We start from the raw sequence: 17,749 nt of genomic DNA on the forward strand, positions 1-17,749 counted from the left end.
ACTTGGCATCCTCCCTGCACTCAGCTATCTCCCTGGTGGCCAGCTTTCCTGTTGCCACTTGGACACGTGCCCTTTCATAAATACCAGCACGGGGGGGTCTGGCTCCCTTTGGCTGCAAAGCAGCAGCGGATCTGACTGCTGCTGAGATGGTGGAGATGAGACATGACATTTGAAGGTCAGTCTGAGGAGAACAACAACTTTCATGCTTTTCTTTCATGAGCCTCTGTGCTTGCCTTGCAGTCATTTCATTACACTTATGTCACATTTCTCCACTCTTTGAGTCCAAACCTGTCTTCACTGACATCAGCCCCTGGGTTTTCAAGGTCTGAGCCCTTTGAAATTACTTTGCTTTCCCTCACACCACCCTCTTCTCTCCGGCACCAGCCCTTCACCTCTCTCTGATTTCTGCTGGAGCAGCTTCCCCGCTCCCTCTCAGCAAGGCCCCCTCCTCTTTATTGCCCTCTGAAACTCCATCTGTTCAGAGATCGACTCCAAAAGCAACAGTGATTGCTTCAGGGAAAGGCGAAGTCGTAAAAGCACCAGTGCCTGATAAGCGAAAACATCAGTGTGTGTAAGGAGGCGGTCTGGACCCCGTCCCACTGCATGTGGTGGAGGCATGTCTAGCACCTCACAGCAGCTTTCCGTACCTCTGCTGGGCACACAAGCCTGCGGGACGTTACCTTGGGGAAAAATATGGTGAATGTAAAGAAATAATGGTGTGTTAGGGAAAGGAGACTTGTCAGCAGAGTTAGGAATGGCTTAGTGTTTTCACCATATCTGTACACTGAGAGAAGTTTAACAAATCAGATAATCAGCAAAAAGAAAACTGTTTAAAAAAATAGAATCATAGTCAATAGAATCAAATCCTGAGTTGGAAGGGACCCATAAGGATCATCGAGTTCAACTCCTCGCACCACACAGGTTTACACAAAAATTCAGACCATGACTAAGAGCACAGTCCAAATGCTTCTTGAACTCCAAAAGGCTTGGTGCCTTGACTACGCCCCTGGGGAGTCTGTTCCAGTGCACGACAAGCCTCTCGGTGAAGAGGGCTCTCGGTGGAACCTCTTCCTGATATCCAGCCTGAACATCCCGTCGCAGCTTGACACCACTCCCACAGGTCCTATCACTTGCCACTAAAGAGACTAGATCGGCTCCTGCCTCTCCACTCCACCTCGTAAGGAAACTGTATTTTTTTTCTGTATTTTTTTATTATTTTTTTTCAAATTTCCCCAACAGAATTATATACAGATATTGATAATTAACAAGATTCAGTACAGACAAGATGGGGAACTTCTGCACAAACGAAAAACAATGACAGACAATCAAATGAAAGATTAAGACTTGACTCTTTCCTCACTATATTCTGGGAGATTACATTTAGGCTTTTATTCCTATTGCATTGCTTCAAGTCTGAGTGCTAGGACCTCTTCTGAAAACCAAAATTTTTCAATGCTTCACCAAATGGCAATCCCATCCCACCAAAGCAACCGGCCTTCAAGACATGTCCAGCAGGTAGTCTCTGCAGAATGGCTATTGTAATGTCTGAAAGCCACGCTGGTTTACTACTGCAGGTCACTCTGGCAAAACTTGCTGTTTTCCCACTTTGATCATCTGCCTAGCAGAGCGTCAGTCAGCCATGGATATGATAGTGTGAACTGCTCAGAGATGCTCAGGCCACAACAGAATGGTAGGGGAAGTTCCATACTTCAGGAGGAGGTCCTTCAAGAAATGGCTGCCATTGGTCTGCCCTACCAGAGCAAAGATGTGTGTGAACCCTAGTGAACATTTTCTTTCTTGGGAAGATCACTGCTGGGCTGGGCTGAACCTGCACTCACAGGGGAGCCCATCCCAGAGTCACTGCTGGAGGCCAAATGCCTGAAGCAATGTGGGAAGATCATAGGCACTGGCTGCCCTGAACAAGTCAATCTGCCCCAGCATGGAGAGGGCCATGCGAAGGATGCTTCACATGTTGTCAGACATAGCACCTTGCTGCCCCCGTGGACCTTGGCTCTTCTGCTGCATATGCAAAGCCTCTAAGAAGTGCTCTACAGCCTCACGGTGGGCACCTATGTTGATGTAGCCAATGCCCAAGTTGTATTGAGAGCAGGTATGTCCTGGCTGGAGCTCCAGTGCCTGCTGATCTGCAGTCACAGCTTCCTCACTCTGATTCCCATCGGCCAGGGTGGCACCAAGCTTGTTGCATAGAAGATGGTCATTGGGACACACACTAAGTGTGGCACTGAAGCAATCCACAGCCTTCTTGTATTCACCAGTAAGGTTGAAAAGGACACCCAGGCTGCACTGAACATCAGGATCAACAGTTGAGGGGTTGCTGGGCACAGCTGCTAAGAACAGCTCTTTGACCTCCACAAAAAGTGAGTCAGACAGCAGAGAACCAAGCACACACTTGGAATGCCCAAGATTTGTCCCCAAGGCACTCTCTTCTGGCTCCTTCTCCAGCAGGTGAGCATATGCTGGTTTGTGGTGTAGCCAGTCCCACAGAGTCTCACACGCCTGCTTCTGCAAGGACTCATTGGTGAAGCTGACTGCTAAAGCCCTAAGTGCTGTGAGGTTCCCAGGCTGCAGTTCCAAGCATTGTCTGATAACACTGATTGCCAGGAGCTCCTGGTCATTCTCTGCTTTGGTGGTTCCCAGATATTGCCAGACCTCCGTATGATCTGGCTTCTGTTGTACTGCAGCCTCAGAGAGCAAGACAGCACTGGGGAGGTCACCTTCCACCAAGCGCTTCCACCCCTCTTCAAAAGCATCAGGGTGATCTCTCATGGGATTATCTTCTTCAAACTGATAACCCTTGTCATATGAAGAGGAGTTGAGGTCTTCATAATCAGTGAGCCAAGGGTGAGCCTCTGCATCTCTCTTGGCCATCTCTTCCCATTCTGCCCAGAGTTTGTCCCAGAAGTCCACTTCTGACTCCACAACAGTCTTTACCTGCTCAAATTCTGTATCAAGAGCTGACATGTTCCCAGATTGCGTAAATTGATCCACCCAGGCTTTGGATGCCCCCTGCTGCTGTATAAACTCAGCTGCCCATTGCTCTGCCTGATCTTGGTGTCTGTGGGTCACCTTATTAGCTTCGATCGATACCCTCCCATCTCCGATCTGGTGGACAAACTTTAGGAACTCAGAACTGTTGAGTTTTGGATCATCCACTTTAGAAAGAAAATCACTAGCAGTTTTCTTAAGATCATCTTCAGGTTGATATTCCTCATACCATTTATCTGCCAATGACTGGTCTTCCAGTTCCCCAAGCCACAATTTTTCTTCTGACTGCTCTAGGTATTCTTCTGCCCACTTGGCAGTGGACACAGACAGCGGATCTGTCACTTCAGCAATGAATTCCTGCGACCAGTCAGTCTCGTTGTAATCTGAAGAGACATCACCGGCATTATCTGCTGCAGCCAAGAATTCCTGGGTCCAGTTTTCAGACAGTGCCAAGGCTGCCACACCTGGAGCTCGCTGAGGGGCCTGTCGGAAGCTTGACTCTTCAATCTCCTGCATCTCAGCTAATAGAGCATCCATCTTAAAGGTCTGCGGTGCACGGGGCAGTAAAGGGGCATTCTGCTCTTGCAGGAACTCTCCAACCAGCTCATCTTCAGAGGCTACTCCCAGGGGTTTGGATACGGCTGCTGCTCCGGGAGCCCCCGGAGGGCCAGGCCAGGGAGCCCTGAAGCCCTTCTTGCCACAAGGCCTTGTCCTGCGTGAAGTGGCCAGCCAGCTTCAGGAAGGGGCTGGAGCCCCTGCACTCCGTTTCTACCAGCTCCCTCATGGCCGCAGGGACGGCGCCGAACCCCTGCGGGCTGCGCCTGGCACGGGGACGACACCGACACGAGGCGGAGCCGCCCCCGCGGGCCTGGCAGCCTGCGAGGCGGGCCCGGCGGCCCCCTTCGCCGCCGGGAACCGGGCCCCGAGCCCGGGCTCAGGGGCACGGCGACACGGGGCTGGGGGCGCCGCGGGGCTCCCCGCTTCAGGAGAGGGCACCGGCCGCCAGCAGGGCAGGGCAAGGCCGCGGCCTCCCCGCCAGGCGCTCCCCTGCCGCCCGCCCCCTTCGCGCTCCTGGCACCGCGGCCCTGGGGCACCGGAACAGGCCGCCGACAGAGGGAGTTGTTTCGACCCTTATGCTTAAACCTGACACCTCGAGTCGGCCAGGCTTCTGGAGCACTTCCAGCCCGTCTAAAAGGAATTCTCTGCCTGGGGTGGTGTTTCTGTTGTCCATCCAATCCAAATGGGCTCCTTTCCTCCTAGAGAGCTGGGACTGACCAAGAGGCAGGCACGCACAATGAGTTGTTGCTGTTTTAAGGGCCAGGCAGAGAAAACCCTCATAATGTCTTCATAACAACTTAGAAACACCGCTTTTACTATACTTTTAGTGTTACTTGTTAGTAGCGTCTACAGTCCCAAAGCACTGAGAGTACCCTGCTGCACTGGTGCTGTGCATGAACCTAAAGTCAGGGCTCTTCTCGCTGAGGGACTTGGACTGCAGAGGCCTAACAGAAACACTGGATCTCAACGGCTAGACGTGTCTGTGCTGCATTTAGCAGCCAGGGGCTCAGTTCCTTGACTGCTTCTTAGATGCCATACAACTCCTGAAAATAATACAGCTACTACTGCTCTGGCTGTAGAGAACTGGAGAGGATTAAGAGGTGCTGTGGAGGAAGACTCGCTTCTGTGGGATATGTATCTGATATCCCATTCTGCTCATCTCCCTTGACAGGACAAAGGGAAGATTAAAAATACATCTTGTGGCATTTTTCTTTTTTGAAACAAGGATGGAATAACCTAAGTCATGGTTGGGATTTACTTCTTCAGAAGTCCTAGGTTTGGTAGGCTGCAGGGGGAAATAATGAAATCTAGGTCATCTGCTAAAGTCCAGCTGAGATCAGTAAATCATTATTACCTAATGGCTGCCTGTTAGCCTGTATGAAGTGAGTTGGTTGCCTTCAGGCTCCCACTGGGCAAATGTTCACCCCACAAAACTGCCAGCATAACTGGTGTTAATTGTCAGTGTCAACAGAGGCTGTGAGGTGCTCACTGCATGTCAGGGCTGAAGAACATGGGCAAAGAAACAGCAAATGCTCAGCACCCAACAGCAGATAGCCAGTAGAGAGACCTCAACTACCACTTCACAGGCTGTCAATTCTACAATAAATGAGTAACAACAACAAAAAATATATATATTAAAAAGCGAAAAGTCCCAGGCTGCATGTGAGCTGTAGGCAGGCCTGTAATGGTTGATGTGTTTCACCAGAGCTATTACCTTTTAAGTGTCACTGGAGATGCTGTTGAGTAAAAAGGTACCATGGAAAATCTAAGTCTTTCTGACTAAGGTGAGAGCTTCTTCCAAGATCTTGGAAAAGGTGCACATTGAAAAAACAAGATCAGAATGGCTTCCCATGAGCAGAAGTATTTTTTCCCCATTACTTCTTCCCATCAGTTTTGAAATGAGGGGAAATGTTACAAGAAGCTCTCACCTGCTGAGGCTGGATGGATATGTATTATGTGTGACATGAACCAAGTGGAAAACAAATAGAAAACTCACTTGGGGCATAACATTAAGCAAGGACCACTGAACATAGGGTGAGCTAGCCTGCCACCTACAAAACTCCCTCCTTCTCTCCTGCTGAATGGAAGAAGAGGATCATATCTATGGCAGTCCCACATGGTTATAGCGTGTGGTATTCACCTCTCTTTTTCCCTGATCAAACATCAGCTGCTGTACCAGTATGGCCCCGCGTTACCAGTATGGTCCCAAACCCACCATAAGCATCATCCTAGGGATATTAGTGATTCCCCTTGCTCACAAAGCCAAGCCTGTCCCACAGAGGGGATACCACATTTGGTTTGCTGAGCTCCAGTCCCACTCAGTCCCTGCATGAACACCACGGTCTGTCAGGGGGTTCAGTATGTCAAAAAGGGGTTCCTTTGAAACTGGTTCATAAAGCTGTTACATTACCATCATTTTAGAAAGATATTGAAGTCATTATCAGATTGCAGGTAACTATTATCAGCACACAACAGAGGTGCATAATGACTTCCTGGAGAAAGATAGAACTGAGCTGTCTCAAATAAATAAAGCATTTTAATTTTTTAGGTTCCCCCCACCCACATTTTGTCATGTGCTTTGCTACCCTGGGCATTTTGGAGATGGTTTACACAACTGTGTGGAAACGGTTCTCAATATGGCTTTTCCACAGTGGGCACTGCATGGTGACATTGTACTGCAGGGTTAGGGAAAGAGCATCCCAGCTTGTTTGTGCTGTAATCTAGGCTTGTTACTTGCACACATTTCAAATCCAAGAGAGCAGTAGTCAAGTTAGTCCTAAAAGGTTACAGGGTGCCATCTGGAGTCATGAAACTGCTCCTTACCAGCCTGACAGCAAAACCATCTGGCTTTCCTTCACATTGACTGGGACCTTTTTTACTAATAGCAACAAGACTTCATACTAAGTGTGATCCTAATGGCGCACAAACTCTCTCTGTTTGTCACTTCCACAGCTTATGTGCTCTGTGTCCTGGTCAGAAAGCAAAGCAAGGGCAGACACAGGTTTATACCTCCTCCTCCTGCTCTCAGCTCTGTGTCCTTCACACATAAGGGTTTGTCTTTGTAGACTAAGCCATAAGAAGCAGAACTGATAAAATATTCAGAAGGATTTTCAGTGACCTCTGCTGTAAGTCTCGCCTCCATCAAAGTACAGCAGGCTCAGAAGGGAAGCGGGAGAGAAAAATTAGAACTAATGATCAGCTTTCCTGATCAGCCAAATAAACTTATTTAGTGCTTCCCCAACCCCTTTCTACTTAATTTAGAGAAATGTTCCCACCTGTAGAAATACAGCTGTCAGATGCCCTGGCCTCTCTATGCACAGTCCTGAAGGAAAGTGCATAGGGCTTTATCACCTCTTCTGCTGCAAATGCCAAGGAGCAATTGGAAATATATTTAAGGACCCCAATATATTTGGGCTTTAAGAAGCAGCAGGACACTGATGAAAAAACAAATTGCTGAAAAAAAAAAGAAAAAAAAAAGCAGGTCTTCCAGTTTGCTGGAATAAACCATTATAACAATTAGAAAGGATGCTGCTTTTATTTGCTTATTTATATTTGGTGGGCTTAAATACTTTTTCTTCCTCTTTCTGCAGAAAGACGAGCTTTGCCTCACAATGTCTAGCTGCATAACACACAAAACTTTAGTTATAGATGGCTACAGCTTGCTACCTTCTGGGAAGTCTTCTTTGCCAGGAAAGTAGATTTGGGGCTTTTTTTTTTTTTTTTTTTTTTTCCTACCAATGGCTGCTACAAGACACAAAACAGCTTGTACCTGTCAGCAAAACCAGTCCTTTTTCTTAACTGCCCTGCTGCTCAACACTCTTATTTCACAGTGTCAGGCACCGTGAGCACTTTAATCTGTTAAAAGGGCTCTTTTTTCCTTTTAACACTGAACCCATGTTTTATTTATCAGTCTTTGATTTAGAAACGCTTAGAAGGCATAACACGTTTTCTAAGATGGATGACTTCTCCGTGGCTTTTGTGCGTGTCCATGTGTATGCACATAGGTGTTGTCATTGCTGGGAGTCCAAAGGGAAGCATCTTTATAAAGAAACACTCTCTGGCACGTAGTCTGGGAGAACTGTTACTCTCTAAGAAAAGCTCTCTGAGCACATAGGCCTATAGAGTTGTTATGTGAAGGGCCAGACCCAGCTCTCACCGGTGGGAGTCTTTGCCTTGATTTCTGTGGGCTTTTTTCCAGGTTCCACCAAAGGACAGAGAAATGCTGCTGAATAAAGGGAGATGTAAAAACTGTATGCTGTTTCTGGGACTTTCTGAAGTCATCTGAAAAGAGTTAGATTTATCATCTCCAGCTGATAATATAAATCTCAGTCATAGGTTACAGAAACTTAATTTCTTAGCTAGGGAAATAAGCCTCCATCCCAACTCCACTGTGTTCAGTGTTTCTTTGGGGCAACCATACTCCAGCCCCCACAAGCTGCCTACATCCTCTAGCCTGTTCCCAGAGATGTGAATTGCCCCCACCCCTGCCACTGCCCCATGCCAGCAGAGTGGGTGCATTGAGGGAAACCTGGGAAACCCCATTTACCAAGAAGCAAACCAGAGAGCTCCCTGCCATGCATCACAACAAAAGGCCTCGCTGGCCACGCAGATTATTCAGTATATGTGTTGAGGACAGCCAAAAGCACTGTTTTACCTGCCAAGAGGCTGGGCGTGCAGCTTGCAGCTCATGCACGTTGCTGTTACAGAGGAAGATTGTCTTTAGCAGAGCTCAGCCATGCACCTGTGCCCAGAGCAGATGCACCTGTACGCGTGTTCATGTCTGCGCTCTGGACTGCATGGCTCCATGACTCGTACTCCGCAATGGAGCCTTCCCTAGCTCTGCAATAGACTGATGATTAATCTAGTGTATAATTAGGGGTCACAGAGGACAATGGCTTCTCCAGAGAGAAGCTGGGAGCAGGAGGGGAGTTATGCTGATGTCTGGTGGCACCTGAGACGTGCCAGGGGTAACAGCAATTGGATGGCATGACCACCCTCTAACACTGTCTGCTTTTGGGGCAACCAGCCATCTGGGGTCCTGCTTCAGAGGACTGAAGGGCTATTATGTTGCTCTGTGTTTTTCCAGGTACGAGTGAGATCCTGGCTGCCTGCTCTTAAGCATGGTTGGTTGGAAGTCCAGCACCACTTTCTGGGTGTCCATTATGGTCTGATTTACACCACTGGGTGCTGAACACAGGATGAAAGTCACTTTGGGATCAAAAGGAGGTTAGAGAGCATCTCCTGTCAGACAGGGAATGATCAGGAGCGCTCCAACCATATTGTCCATGGGATCAGTCCCTGAGTTTGTTTCTTCCAATCTAACAAAGCTCCCCCACTGTCCATGTGAATCTCACTGATGTGTGAGCAAATCCTGGGATTATCTGATCAGGGACAACAAGACCCCATTCTCAAAAGTCAAGGGATATTGTGTAAGCCCTAGGTACAAAACAGCAAGAAGTGAAATCCCTGTTACTTATGTGCTAAATGCAGGGAAAATGGCAAAAGACTTCACTTTTCTTTTCACTTTTTTTTTTTTTTCACTTCCCTCCAAAGAAAACAGGGCTGGGTTGTGCCTAACACTGTGCCCCAGTTAATAAAACCAGACTCTTTTAAATATCCAAGAGAAAAATCATCAGCTCCTTGTATTGCATTTTATTACCACTACCCATATTTATATTTTTTTCTTCTGAGACATATCTGAAAGCAACACTTTTAGGTCTGCATTTAAAGTGGCAATGCCTCAGGGTGCCACCTTGATAACTCAATAGGCGCTCTGTGCTGCCAGCCTGGCAGCTGCCTCAGGGTCCGTCAGATGGCCATGAGGATGATGAGATGTCTAGACAGCTTTGCGGTCCTGATGGCTATTTGTCTTTCACTTGCATATCACTGGGAAGGAGTTGCTAATATCTGGTTGCTTAAATAGAAAATTCTGTTCAAAACCCTCCCTTGATCTGAGCATACTGCATATTGCCCCATCTCCAGTAACAAAGTCATGTTTTCTCCCTGAAAATATGCCTCTTGCTCTACAGAGATAGCTCCATTACGTAATCCTGTCAATCAGCTGTCAATCACTATGGTAACGGGGTGCCAAACACAATATTAAGATGAACATTAAAAAGCTGTCAAATATGGCCCTGTCTGTTCTCTTCATCTTAAATTTTCATTTTCGTTTTCTTCTCTCCTCTCCTCTCTGCTACTGGTGTGCAGTTTTTACTTTCCTAGGAAGGTCTCTGCAACGAGTCCTTGCTCTGTGTCCAGCAGCTATTGAGATGTTACTGAGGCTGGAAAATGGGTATGACTGAAATACATAGATACTTTCAAAAGAAATACAAACAAAATAAATGATTTTTTCTTTTGTTTTGTTTCTTTTGTAGTCTTTTATTTTATTCTCCAAATGTATTAGCATGCAACAGTTGCTGTCCATGTTCTCTGACCAGCTGATGACACGAGGACAAAGTCCGACCAAAGATTCTCTAAACTCATACTCTTCTTCCAACATCAGCAGACAAAGGGAAAAACTATAGGAAGCAAGGGAAATACAGGAACTCTTCCAGCAATCTGTAGCTTACGGACTTCCTAGGCTGGAGGTAGTATCTGGAATATTGTATTTAATTGCCCCAACAGACCTCTTCCATCAAGTTTGTTGATCCCAATTTGAACCCATTTGTATTTTTGGCCTCCACAACCTCCTGTATCAAACGGTTCCCCAATGTAATTAGTGCTGGGTGTGAAAAAGTGCTTCATGTTTGTGCTAACTCTGCTTTTTGGGCAATTTCAGCTGACTGCCTCCTTAAGTGTTATATGATGAAATGTAGTTTAATTCCCCATTTTCCTTTCATAATTCACGGGTCTGGGATCTCTGGCACCTGTTTTTTCAGTTAGCAAAAAACATGGAAATGTTTTGTTTCCCTGTTTGTTTCCACACACTGCAGCCTGAAAACATGGAAATGTTTCCATATTCAATAGGTTATAAAAAACATTCTTGGAAAATTTTCCCCATGTTTTGAATGCAGCCAAAGCAAGCAGGAATGAGCTTCCCACCTCATGTGAAATATTGTGATTTTGACTTCTTTTCCAGTTTGAAACAGAACAGGTATACATTTTGCAAAAATTCAATACAGTTTGGAGAGCTCAGTAGATTGCATTCCAAGTAAGCAAATGTGTCCAATTACCTAAAAATTGAAAAACAAAACCTGCCTTTCAAACACCATCTCATAGTGAAAACAAAGCAAAAGAAAAAAAAGCAAACCCAACCAACCCTCAAAAACCTTTATGCCAAATACTACACTGTAAAATTTTTGATGTTTTGACATCAAGCACTTTGAGTTTTTTGCCTCTGAACTGAAATTCCATTCCCTCAAAACAAACAAACAAACAAAAAACAAATGAAAAAGAAAAAAAAAAAACAACAACAACAAAAAGAAAGCAATCAAGCAATTCTCTCGAGGTATTTCTATTTTGAAGGAAGCCGTGCTGGCTTCTCATGACGTCTTCCACATTGCATAGGTTGATCTTGGGAAAGAGAAAAAGAACTGTGATTTTATCCATGGGTCTGCCCTGATGACAGGGGTTGGTTTCAGCTTTGTGGCAACCTCTCCAAGCCACAGCAGATCTTGCTACGGGGCTGATGCCATGGGCTGTTGTGCCAGGGCTTCTCCCTTGCTCAGTGCCAGGGCTGCGGGAATGGCCAAATCACAACTGTCATCGTGTCCTGTCAGACACCCCAGCCAGCTGTCTGGGGCTTGTGTCATCTGGAAATCAGGTGGCTGGTTGCTCCCCAAACCCTGCCACCCATGGCAAATTTGGCAGCGCTGGCTCTAGGGTTTCCTCTCCATTTCTGATTTCAGTGCAGAAATGGTCAGGTGTTGGGACAGGACCCAGGAGCCATGTGCACCACACATTCTGCAGTGAAATGGCATTTACCGGGCCACAGAGACTGTTTTCTTCTATGCCCTAGTAGTTGGACCAAATTCATGAGCAGGCACAACGCCATCTGGACAGGTGGACTTAAGTGTAGGTAGCCAAGAGGTCACATACGTGCGTAAAAGACATTTGTTGAAAGCAGATGCTCTGAGCGAGTAATAAGAAAGTCCAGCGCTCCCACACCTCATTAATCCAGCGTCATCCCCACCACTGGGCCAGGGTGGATCAACTGAAATAAACATGGGAGCTATGGGCTGCGGTAGGTGAGATACGGCTTTCTTGATTCTGGTCAGTGTTTTATTTTTTGTCTCTTTTGCCTTTCCTCTATGAAATGGCCTAACAAGGGCTTTCTAGACTTGGTATCACATTTTGAGAATTGTATGTGTCACTCGGGTAGGAAAAAAAAAAAAACGACTACCACCACTACCAACAACAAAAAGTACACACACAAAAAAAAAAGCCCAAATGTGCTTCACAGCACTGTATGTGGATACGAATGCAGATTAATATGATATTAATGTAATGCAATTAAGAAAAAGCTGATGTTATTGTTTGAGACAGACATTATTTCCCCACAGAAGAGTAAATCAATTGCAATTATTGCACTTTCTGTAAGAATTTGCACATTTTAATCTAGGTCAGGTCTATTACTGAAATGAGGCACTACTATATTTTAGTTAGACTGAACAAAGGGCAGAGGCAGTGACAGGTACAACATGTAACGAATCATGCTGCATGTGTAACTCTTCAAGAGTTAATGAGGGACAAACTAAACCTAAACGCTCTCCTGAGTCTTTACATTCTTTACAAATAAAATAAAATACAAACAAAATAGAAAAAAAAGTGAAAAAAAAAAAAAAGGCTGGCCTCTGTCTGCTTTTCCACTGAAGCAGCAGTAAAACAAATCCTCTTCTGGAGCTATTTATTGCCACCACTCGAATGTGGTTGACACGTTCGCACAATGACCCCTGCACCTGCAATTTGATACACAGGCAAAACAAACGCATGAAGGGAAAGGGCTCAGCTTCCTCTCCTTAATTACTTCATCCAAAACAAAAGCCACCCAACGGGTTGTTTGGAAGAGAAAACAATATTGAGCACCCTTGCAGTTGCTTTGGACAAATGTAAGTAAAATTACATCCTGAGGTGGTGCCAGGGGGGACCTGGAACATAGGTGCCACCAGCACCCTCCTCCTGTCCCTGCAGGAAGACCGCTTTTCAGAAACGGACAAAAGTTTTCATTGCATTTGGGCACTAAAGGTCTTCACTGCATGGCTGTTTGCCCCATGAGAGGGAGTTCGAGCGGAACTTTGGTGTGAGGGGAGAGTTGGACACAGCTAAAGGCAGCAAAGGCCAGGATGGTGACTTGGAGGAGAGGCAGAGGGGGTGATGCAAATCCCATGTCTCTGAGCTAGACAGGGCCAAAACACAGCTGGAGCCTTCTAGGAACCAGGCTGGCCAAGAGCTGCTGTATCTCAGTTGTGCTATCTTGATGGATTTCACAAAAAGGGGTTTTAAGGAGTTATGGCACATTTGCTTATTGTGTGTCAACAAGCCTGGGCCCCGGCTGGTGGCCCAGGAACCCCTTGGTGTCCCACCAGGCACAGCAGACACCCTGCAGGCACTTGGAGCAGGCCTCGGCTGGGAGGCAGCAGGCCCCATGGGGACAGCTGTGGCTGCTGCCACCTCCCAGCTCTGACCAGCACCAGGAGGGTCTTTTTCTGACCTAGTGTGAACCATGGGAGGGTTGAAGCTGGCCTCGGTGGCTTAATGCTGTATAAGGGTGGAGGAGAGCTGCTCCCTGAGCGCCGGGCTCTGCTGCGGAGCAATTTCATTGCTGCCTCCCAGCTGTGCGCTCTGGCACTTCTGTGGCAGCCCATGGGAAAGCAGCTTCCCACACGGCTGCCAAAAACAACCCAGAGGTGGTGCTGAGTGCTTCACAGCTAGAGCTCATACTCTGGCCTGGAAATAGGCCTAACACCATTTATATGCCCTATAAAAATTAACATGTGATTGTGTGTATGCGAGATTAAAATAAATACCTGATATTAGGAAGTTAATTTCCAAAAAAAATGTAAAAGGCATTATTTCACTGTATCTCATGCTTGAAAACTTGGTGGTGTACCACTTTACTGCTACAATATCTTCAGCACTAGTGTGTGTTTTCTTTTCTTTTTTTTCTTTTTTTTTTTTTTTTTTTTTTGTACAAGCATCAAGCAGTTCAAAGATCATGTTTTAAAGCTCTTTCATTCAGTCAGAGAAGGGAAAGCCCTAAATCATCCCTGTTGTATTTTTCCACATTAAAGAGCAATAACTAAGAACAACAAGAGCTAATCTATTCCATGTTTTCATGTCCCTCTAGCGACATGTTATAGGAATGGCTTTAATTGACGTTTTGTCCTACAGAAAAAGCAGGCTTTCAAAAGGCACAAAGCCATGCAGACACCTAGCTCCAGAGAATGTTGGCTCTGAGACTTAATTTTTTTTTCTAAGGGATTCCCAGAAATCGCCACAAATATATTAGCAATAGCAAACCTCTTGTTTGTTTGGACAGGGAAGTCTCCCTAGATTATGTCCTTTTAACTCAAATGGATTAAAATAAGCAGCTAAAGGGAAATCCCCCTAGCATACCTCGCCAGAGCCCCTTGCCTTCAGAGCACAGAGAGGCACACCTTTACCTCCCATCAGGATTTCACTCCTGTCTCCAGGCAATAAAATAAGACACAACTACTGTCTTTTCCCCTTTTTCCACACAAGGCCAGTGTGAAGGCATCGGGCAGGTGCAGCAACGACAACCACTGGCCCATCCCAGGTCTGTGCCACGTGAAAAGCTCAGTCATGCCACCACCACCTCCTGAATACTGAAAGCACTGCAGGAGACCCACAGCCTGCATGAATCATTCCCTTTGTCTCTGTGCTACCCAGGAGGATCTGTCAGAAATATGTGGCTAACTGTTTGGGTTCGAACCACGTGATTCAGTGGAGGAGCTGGGCTTGAGACATCTGTTTTTTGTGCAAACAAGCTAATTCTCCTGGCCCCTATCTGGAGAACCAAATGCCTTTGTCCTGGTGAACAGCTGAGGTTCTTGCTGTCCCTGAGAGTCTTACAGGGAGCAAGATATGCTGTATTAACTCTCCTGGCCAGAGCAGGATACTGGGTGGCTCAATCCTCCTGCATCCCACTTAAACCAGATGCTAACAGAGACAGCAGTCAGAGGGATACACAAGTTCTTGCACAGCTCTCATGAGATTTTCAACATCTAAATACATACATATTAGCTTTCTGCTTGAGAGGCTTATTTTATGGCTGTTGCATATCACACATATCTGTCCATATCCATAGTCTCTGATGTATCCTTGGCCATGTCCATACCTGTGGTCTCTGCCATACCACACTAAGGACAGACATTTTTGGAAAGTAGTTGCTTCTCCTAAACAACAATACATAGATATACAAAGCAAGAGATAGAACAAAAAGGGAGGAATCCTCCCTCATTCTGCTGATTGTGCCTCTGCCAGGATAGGGAGAGAGGAAAATGAAGGCATATCCACATAGGCTGTCCCAGATGAGAATCCAGACTTGAATACCTTGTAAGACAAGCTCTTAGCTTAACATGCCCTATCTATTGACTATATCGTATTGACCTTTATGAATATTTCATGCATTCTCCCTTCTCCCCACTGCACTTATTTGTTAAACAGAACTTATTAAAAATGAAAAAAAAAAAAAGGAAAAAAAAGCATTTGAGGAGCATTTATTTTACAGACTTACTGGATGATGTAGTCAAAAACATATTTTAAAGATTTAGCAGAATCAAACACCAAACATTAAAGCAGGGAGAGAGCCAATTAAGGATGTTACATAGTAACAGGGCGGTCAATAAGCCATAAATCCATCAAGTTGTCTTGACGGTGAAATGGTTTTAATCAGAACTAGATAAAAGGTATTCAGAAGACATTCACTGCGTATTGAAAGTATCCTTAGTGCACACATTTTTTAACTCTTCTCTTGAAGGTACAGAACATACGGTGAATTTGCTATAGCAAAAAACCATCTTCACAAGAAGTCCATATGTATATATATATATGTATTTCAATTATATCTCAACAAAATGGCAAAAGGACTCAGCAGTGTAGAAACTGTATATATAGGATAGACAGAAATCACTATATTTTTTTTTATTCTAGCTGCACAAACTGATCTTGTCTAAAATTTATACTGCAGGCTTCTTTATTAAATATGCATTTGAACATAGCACTTTATTTTAAGGATGAGATTTTATAGTGAACATAATCTGTATCATCAGTAAGATTAGGATTTTTTGCAGTTCTGTATGCACACAGCTGGGGCAGGTGACAGAATCTCCTGATGATGAGCGTAGTTTTTGCTCTCATAGCAACCTGTGGGTCCCATTCTCTTTTTATTTACACCTTTCATATATTCTTCTCTAAGCACTGGTGAAAACAATCCTGAGCAAAACCTCGACCCGGAACTGAGGAAGCAACTGTGGCTGCAGCACAGATGGTGAAAGGGCCACTAACCTGTGTTCTTCTTGCAGAAGGCACTCCTGCAATGGAGTGGAAGGGCTGTAAAATGGTGTGTTCAGCTCATCTCATTGTGAGAGGAGCTTTTGAACAATGCACTTCATTTTTCCTTCCACTGCACTAAAATGAAATCCAGCTTCTCCAAAAACATCTGTGGAATTAAAGCAGCACAACATTGATGGTATGGAGTAGAGAATTAGATTTACTATACTTAAAGGAATCAATTGAGGAAGATTACAAAAGGAAGGGCAAACTCAAAGTCTTCAGCTATCATTAAAACTATTCATTTCCTTAGCAAGGCAGAAAATTGGATAGCTCTCCTTCTGTTCATAATTTAACGGCTTGTGTTCAGTCACAGCCCTACCTACCTGCTTAAAAGCAAATCGTATGTAGCAGTGGTACACACTCATTACCATCCTCTCTCAAGATAATTTGACAGTTCCGTGGCATGGTGCCACAGTTGGTCGTTATCTCTATCCCCAGTATCGCACTCTCCAGCATGCTGCAGTGACAAAGACATTTCTGGTAGCTCCATTTGGCTTTCTTCTTCTGGTCAGTATCCCCTCCAAAGGGAAGTGCTCAGGCGGTATTACAGAGGAATGCAGGCATAAAACAGGCATACTGCTTTTATGTAATTATTTATTATTTTCATTATTTATTTCTATTATTATTTAAATATTCACAAAAGGAGCAGTTAACTGGAAATGAGGAAGTTGGAAAAGAATCTCTCACCCTTAAATGCTGGAAACTTTCACCCCGTCCTCCCAGCAACTGTCTGCTTCTTCTCCAGCTGTGACTTTCTCATAGAGCTCAGGGAAGTCAGTAAAAGGGGGCTAGAGGAAGCTTATTCAGTCCTCTCTCTTACCACTACGTATTTACTGTTATGCCAGTTATGCTCCAGCACCACTACCCTTTGTGTCCCAAGAGGTTAATAGCTTATCAGTCCAACAATAAGTTTATTACAAAATTAATGTTAAAAAAACTGAAACAACCTCCAACTCCATCATTTTCTGCCTTATTGTCAAATGTCCCACCATTTAGATGTGATTTGCATGATTTACTGTGCATATGCTTTTTCTCTGTCTCCAAGCCCAGAATTATCTTCTATTGAGGCCATATCAGCTGCTGGTGCTTGCAGATTGCTTTTGTCCTTTCCAACCTGCAAAATATCATCTGCAGAATCCAAATCACTGTCTGCTTATTCTCTTATCTTCCACTTCTTTTACCCATCAATAGCCAAGCTGTGCTGTTCGGTAACTACAACATATTGTAGGAAGGAACTGATAAGTACATCAAACAGCATTCACAGACTACACACAAACATGCACCACTGACATTTTTTATTGCCTGTGACAAGTTACCCATCCTCATTCGGTCCTTCCGGATGCATAATGCAGATTTCAAGTCTGGGTCACTGTAGGTACTCTTTATTATAAAGAACTTGTCCATATATAATCAGAGCTAGAATTTGAAAACCATATGCTGACAAATAGCACATTTCTTTATAGTATTAATAAAAGATGACTATATAACTATAAGAATGGGAGAGCTAAGTTAATGTGTAAATATGGAGTCATCAGACAATGTCCAGTGATTTAATGGAAGCAATTTAAGATTTCCTCTTAGCAAAGGTGTTGTATGACTTCCAAGACAATTGCTTTGCTAAGTAATATCCTCTTTATATAAAATTCACACCACAGATCTGGGTTGTGCTACA

At 44.9% G+C, this 17,749-nt stretch overlaps 1 pseudogene; it reads right to left on the reverse strand.

Annotated features, from left to right (window-relative positions):
- Positions 1 to 1,857: 1,857 nt before the first annotated feature.
- LOC106037165 (peroxisomal targeting signal 1 receptor pseudogene) lies at positions 1,858 to 4,713 on the reverse strand (annotated as a pseudogene).
- Positions 4,714 to 17,749: the final 13,036 nt, after the last annotated feature.

Source organism: Anser cygnoides, chromosome 5 (assembly GCF_040182565.1).
Source record: "Anser cygnoides isolate HZ-2024a breed goose chromosome 5, Taihu_goose_T2T_genome, whole genome shotgun sequence".
Classification (NCBI taxonomy): domain Eukaryota; kingdom Metazoa; phylum Chordata; class Aves; order Anseriformes; family Anatidae; genus Anser; species Anser cygnoides.